This window comes from Artemia sp. Qi Xiang Cuo, chromosome 19 (assembly GCF_049724085.1).
Source record: "Artemia sp. Qi Xiang Cuo chromosome 19, ASM4972408v1, whole genome shotgun sequence".
Taxonomy (NCBI): Eukaryota; Metazoa; Arthropoda; class Branchiopoda; order Anostraca; family Artemiidae; genus Artemia; species Artemia sp. Qi Xiang Cuo.
In genome coordinates, this window is record NC_142812.1 from 3,978,308 (window position 1) to 3,985,847 (window position 7,540).

Here is a 7,540-nt window from a genome sequence, read left to right on the forward strand (position 1 = left end):
AGTATGGACAAAAAGTAATTTTTGATCTATACCGTTCCCTCTAATGCCTGACTACACTATAGTCAAACTTTTCCATAAGAATAGCCAAGATTTTTTCAATGATTTTGGGTTCTGTCTGTTTTCCATCATATTTGTATTGTAGAAGCAGATATTTAAAATAGCAAGGGTAATGGAAAATAGTGTTTTCTTTCTGATGGTGTAAAGTTAATTTTTCTGCAATCCTTTACCAAAATATAGGATTTTGACTCTTCCCTTCCCCTCTTCTCAAGAAACTTTCGATTATTCTTTAACCAGACATTCCCCATTTAAAGAAAAAATAATTATTCCTAATCTGAAATTTTTTTATTAATCAATAACCTGATCTTCTCTAACTCCCCCCCCCCAACATGAGAAAAAATCCTGTGTATTTGTGATCTTATGGGATATTTGTAACTTACAACAAACTCTTTTTTTAATTGATTTTTCTTTGTTTCAGTAATTTGTTACCAAGTTCTAAGAATTGGTTGCAAAAGCCCCTGGCCATGTTGCTATGTTCTTGTTTGAATTTTTGGCCAAGTTCAAGTTTAATGAAAAGGGTGATTTTGGAGGAAGTCCAATCCCTGAAGTTAGTGTGTAACGTAGTAATTTATCATCTTCATTAGTATATAACTTAGTTTTCAAAAATGTTACAAAATATCAATTCAATTGTGGTACATTAGTTCAACCATTTCCTCAAATAGGGCATGGTACCTGACTATAAGCTAAGAATGATTCTTGTCAATAGTAATCAATCACACAAAGATATTAGTACTTGCATAAAAAGAATGTCCATTTTATGGTCTCAATGTTGTCTCTCGCCAAATAGTTATCCTCTACCAAGCTAATAAGTTTTTTCACTATGTGACTCTGCTAATGATGTTTAAAGCTTTTATTGTAGCGTATATTAATTAATGTTGCAATGTTTGTTGTAATACAAGCATGTTCAATCTAAAATCATTAAAAATAGCACAGAATAAAGCGGTTAAAGCTGCTTTCAGGCTTCCTCGAAGATATCTTTGTTACACTCTACATCGAAATCCTTGGGTTCGTGGTAATCATTATAGAAAAACTTAAGTCTTTTCCCCACTGGATATTATGCAAGCAAATGTCTTAATTCTAGATGACGTTCAAAGGCGTCACAATACACCCTACAAATATATTCTACTTCCAATCAGTGGCTATAGTCACTATGCATATGCCATTCCATTGCAGACAAAGAGAGGTGTTGAAGCTGTTCAAATATTTAATTTGCTATACCTCTTTCTCATTTAAACTTTGCATATTTCATTTACCAGGAAAGAAAATGGAAGGGTAACTTTATATTACCCTATCAGAAATCTCTGGAATAAGAAGACGTTTAAAAAATGTATGGAAGTTTTCATGGAACCAAAGGTTGCGATCAGTGATGAGGTGAAGGAGCGAGAAGTGGAGGATCAAAAGAATAATAAATAATATATACATATTATTGTAAATATTTAGTAAAACGTTAAAAAACCATTCATTATATTAGACATTTAGAGAGAGATATAGAGATTGAGATGAGAGTAGTAATGTAGTATGCACTTTTGTGGGCCTGTCCAATGAAGTACATATTATTAATTTTTATTAATGTAAAAATTAATTTTTTGATTTTAGGGCACCACTGTCTCCTTGGTAAAACAGCAGGTGCCGCGTTTACGCATACAATCTTATAGGACGATCTATCCCTTCACAACACTTTGAGGTGTGCACAGCTTTGCCATATGTCCCATATTTAAACCCAGAAAACATTTTTGCAAAGAATTATAAGGCAGACGTTTTAAAATCAATTGGAAATTTAATTCTAGGACCAAGCTTATGATCAATCTGGATACTGTGATCCTATGAACTGTAAGCGAATACAGTTATTACAATTCTTGTTCAATATATTGTGCTCCAGAACATTTAATGTTTCACACGTTGTCAGAGGTGTTGAATATTACTAGATTTTGAGTCATCTCTGTTTGGTCTCTTCATACACAGGGAACTGTTGTTTATTTGAAAAAGTTAATGAACTGGATTTAGTATCTGTATAACGCATTACGAAATGATGATCTATTCAATATTATCCAGTGAATGCAGTGAACAGTAAAAAAATACAGTATCATCAGTTAAACTTGTAACTATGAAAAGATAAAAAAAATCAATTGAATGTATTGAAAGTTTGTGAATTACTTGCAGAAAAATTTGATAATCCTCGTTAATTGCGTGATGCTAAGTAACTAACCACAGTATAGTGATTATTGTCCCAGACGGCCAGTAGAGAGCAAAGAGGACTAGTGCATCCTCGCAAAACACGCTCAGACAGCGAAATTAAGTTCTCTGAAGAGAGTATAGAGGAGTAGATTATTGTTATCACAAACCACCTAAATGCACTAAAAGAAAAGTCCGATCTTTGGTTCGCACGTATTGAAAAAGACATGAAACTGATTATTAGTGACGAAGTTTCGAAAGTTATCTCTTTGCAGTCCCACCCAGACAGTCTAAGTGACGTAGTCATTGAAGGCATTAAGAATTATATCTATTACAGCCTGTCTCTGGATTTAGAAAAAATGTTTAAAACTAAGTTAGCTGAAATGGACAGCCAGCTCAAAAGTATTGAAACAGCTAGTGCTTAACGTAAATTCGACGAGTAAAACAGTTCAGACTACAATGGTGAGCCTTAAGGACAAATTAATTTGTCAGAACGACACTATTGAACAGAGTTCTCTAAATAATCAGATTTTGGTGTTTCGACTTGACGAGGACGTTTCGATCCCAGAAAAAACAAAAATAAATTTCTTGAGTTTTTTAGCTCGAAATTCCCGGGAATCCCACTAGTTGCTGATGACATTATCTCAGCCCGCGGGATTGGTCGGAAAACTAACACTACCGTTCGTCCAATCATCGTTACTTTCTCCAACCTGAAGCTTCGATCAACCATTTTGAAAAACAAAGAACTTGAAGGGTACACGAATGTCAGTGAATGAATCCTTGACTAAGAATAGACTCACTCTTCTTTTCTATGCTAAGGGTAAGCTAGGCTTAAGAAATGCTTGGACAATAGAAAGATAATATATTTATCAAAACTGATCATACCAGACCCCGTAAGATAGAGACTAAAGATGATATTGATCGGGCTGGAGCATCTATTCCTGCCAGTCTCAACGCTAATCATGCTTAGTGTAGTTCTCATTGCTTTATTTTTCATTCTTCTTGTTGTTTGCTCTTCATTTGTCTGTCCGTATTTTTTTTTCACGCAGTTTCGTTGTATTGTTTGTATATTTATGGCTATTTAAACACGGCCATAACTCAAAAGCCATACTCAAACTCGATATTGACAATGATTTCATTAATCTAATATCTGACCTTTTTTAATTTTATCCGAGGGCAATGTTCAACTGACAAAAGTAGTTAAGCAACAGGCAAAGCAGAATCGTTCCATTGTACGTGCCTTGGCTGGCAAAAAGAAAGGAAAGATTTTAAATAGAAACGTCTTCTCCAAGCGGGTGGTAGCTTTTTAAACTTTTACTACCATTAGTTGCAGGACTTGTAAACAATTTTCTCTAGATGGCTAAACCCTACAAATTGACCCCAATAGAACTCGCTCTTTCACCAATTAAACACTTTGAGGACAATCGGAGTAAATTCATTAATGATGAGAATATTGATGATGACAAAAACCTACTTTTACTTCAAAATGCGCTTCTACGAGAAGACAAACATAAACCCTATCATGTAAGACCAGTCAATATAAGTGTCGTTGATCACAAAAAGGAAACATCTCTTCAAGAATCTACTGCTGCTGCTGCTGCTGCTGGAACAATAACACAATCAAAGAAGGAATTGAATTCAAGCGTCAAGTATCCATACTTGAGTATCCATAATACAAGCATGTCTAATCTAAAATCATTAAAAATACCACAGAATAAAGCAGTTAAAGCTGCTTTCAGGGTTCCTCAAAGATATCTTTGTTACACTCTACATCGAAATCCTTGGGTTCGTGGTAATCATTATAGAAAAACTTAAGTCTTTTCCCCACTGGATATTATGCAAGCAAATGTCTTAATTCTAGATGACGTTCAAAGGCGTCACAATACACCCTACAAATATATTCTACTTCCAATCAGTGGCTATAGTCACTATGCATATGCCATTCCATTGCAGACAAAGAGAGGTGTTGAAGCTGTTCAAATATTTAATTTGCTATACCTCTTTCTCATTTAAACTGTGCATATTTCATTTACCAGGAAAGAAAATGGAAGGGTAACTTTATATTACCCTATCAGAAATCTCTGGAATAAGAAGACGTTTAAAAAATGTATGGAAGTTTTCATGGAACCAAAGGTTTCGATCAGTGATGAGGTGAAGAAGCGAGAAGTGGAGGATCAAAAGAATAATAAATAATATATACATATTATTGTAAATATTTAGTAAAACGTTAAAAAACCATTCATTATATTAGACATTTAGAGAGAGATATAGAGATTGAGATGAGAGTAGTAATGTAGTATGCACTTTTGTGGGCCTGTCCAATGAAGTACATATTATTAATTTTTATTAATGTAAAAATTAATTTTTTGATTTTAGGGCACCACTGTCTCCTTGGTCCAACAGCAGGTGCCACGTTTACGCATACAATCTTATAGGACGATCTATCCCTTCACAACACTTTGAGGTGTGCACAGCTTTGCCATATGTCCCATATTTGAACCCAGAAAACGTTTTTGCAAAGAATTATAAGGCAGACGTTTTAAAATCAATTGGAAATTTAATTCTAGGACCAAGCTTATGATCAATCTGGATACTGTGATCCTATGAACTGTAAGCGAATACAGTTATTACAATTCTTGTTAAATATACTGTACTCCAGAACATTTAATGTTTCACACGTTGTCAGAGGTGTTGAATATTACTAGATTTTGAGTAATCTCTGTTTGGTCTCTTTATACACAGGGAACTGTTGTTTATTTGAAAAAGTTAATGAACTGGATTTAGTATCTGTATAACGCATTACAAAATGATGATCTATCCAATATTATCCAGTGAATGCAGTGAACAGTAAAAAAATACAGTATCATCAGTTAAACTTGTAACTATGAAAAGATAAAAAAAAAATCAATTGAATGTATTGAAAGTTTGTGAATTACTTGCAGAAAAATTTGATAATCCTCGTTAATTGCGTGATGCTAAGTAACTAACCACAGTATAGTGATTATTGTCCCAGACGGCCAGTAGAGAGCAAAGAGGACTAGTGCCTCTTCGCAAAACACGCTCAGACATCAAAATTAAGTTCTCTGAAGAGAGTATAGAGGAGCGGATTATTGTAATCACAAACCACCTAAATGCACTAAAAGGAAAGTCCGATCTTTGGTTCGCACGTATTGAAAAAGACATGAAACTGATTATTAGTGACGAAGTTTCGAAAGTTATCTCTTTGCAGTCCCACCCAGACAGTCTAAGTGACGTAGTCATTGAAGGCATTAAGAATTATATCTATAACAGCCTGTCTCTGGATTTAGAAAAAATGGTTAAAACTAAGTTAGCTGAAATGGACAGCCAGCTCAAAAGTATTGAAACAGCTAGTGCTTAACGTAAATTCGACGAGTAAAGCAGTTCAGACTACTATGGTGAACCTTGAGGACAAATTAATTTGTCAGAAAGACACTATTGAACAGAGTTCTCTAAATAATCAGATTTTGGTGTTTCGACTTGACGAGGACGTTTCGATCCCAGAAAAAACAAAAATAAATTTCTTGAGTTTTTTAACTCGAAATTCCCGGGAATCCCACTAGCTGCTGATGACATTATCTCAGCCCGCAGGATTGGTCAGAAAACTAACACTACTGTTCGTCCAATCATCGTTACTTTCTCCAACCTGAAGCTTCGATCAACCGTTTTGAAAAAAAGAAAGAACTTGAAGGGTACACGAATGTCAGTGAATGAATCCTTGACTAAGAATAGACTCACTCTTCTTTTCTATGCTAAGGGTAAGCTAGGCTTAAGAAATGCTTGGACAATAGAAAGAAACATATTTATCAAAACTGATCATACCAGACCCCGTAAAATAGAGACTAAAGATGATATTGATCGGGCTGGAGCATCTGTTCCTGCCAGTCTCAACGCTAATCAAGCTTAGTGTAGTTCTCATTGCTTTATTTTTCATTCTTCTTGTTGTTTGCTCTTCATTTGTCTGTCCGTATTTTTTTTTTCACGCAGTTTCGTTGTATTTTTTTTATATTTATGGCTATTTAAAAACGGCCATAACTCAAAAGCCATACTCAAACTCGATATTGACAATGATTTCATTAATCTAATATCTGACCTTTTTTAATTTTATCCGAGGGCAATGTTCAACTGCCAAAAGTAGTTAAGCAACAGGCAAAGCAGAATCGTTCCATTGTACGTGCCTTGGCTGGCAAAAAGAAAGGAAAAGATTTTAAATAGAAACGTCTTCTCCAAGCGGGTGGTAGCTTTTTAAACTTTTACTACCATTAGTTGCAGGACTTGTAAACAATTTTCTCTAGATGGCTAAACCCTACAAATTGACCCCAATAGAACTCGCTCTTTCACCAATGGAACACTTTGAGGACAATCTGAGTAAATTCATTAATGATGAGAATATTGATGATGATAAAAAACTAATTTTACTTCAAGATGCACTTCGACGAGAAGGCAAACATAGACCCTATCATGTAAGAGCAGTCAATATAAGTGTGGTTGATCACAAAAAGGAAACATCTCTTCAAGATTCTACTGCTGCTGCTGCTGCTGGAACAATAACACAATCAAAGAAGGAATTGAATTCAACAGTGTCAAGTATCCAAAATCTATTGCCACACTCATATCGTGAACAAAGTAAAAGAGTCCTAACATATCTCATGGAAAGTTGTCAAGATTATATTGAAGTTCATAGCAACGGGAAATGAATTATAATTCAAGGGAAAAGTTATAATCTACTTTATTTAATTTATGATATGGTTACAAATCGTAAAGGACTTTTATCATTTGACAGTCATCTATACAACTTTTAAATACATTAAACTTCCCGAAAAGTCTTATTAGCAATAAGTAAATTCTAAAGAAATTAAATGAACATAGTCCATCAACAACATTAAAACAAGAAGAAGAAGAATAAAACAGATGAAGATTTTAAATCAATCTTTGAAAACACTAGTACACCTACTAAAAACCTTGATTTGATGACGACACCGATGTTGGCTAAACAAAAGCGGAGACGTATTGATCTCAACTCATCATCACTCACTAGTATGCAAAAGGGTAGCAGACATTACACTGCGTGCTTGCGTTCAAAATGGTTGAAGTTTTGAAACAAGTTTATGAAAATAATGGTGAAGCGGGAAGTTTAAGTTCCCCCACCACGCTTTCCAAAGTCACTGGTGTTGACACTAAAAATGCACAAGAGTATCTACAAAATGAATAAAGTTAAACTCTACATCGAAATCATAGGGCTCGTGGTTATCATTATCGAAAAACTTAAAGTACCAAGGACACCTAAAATGAA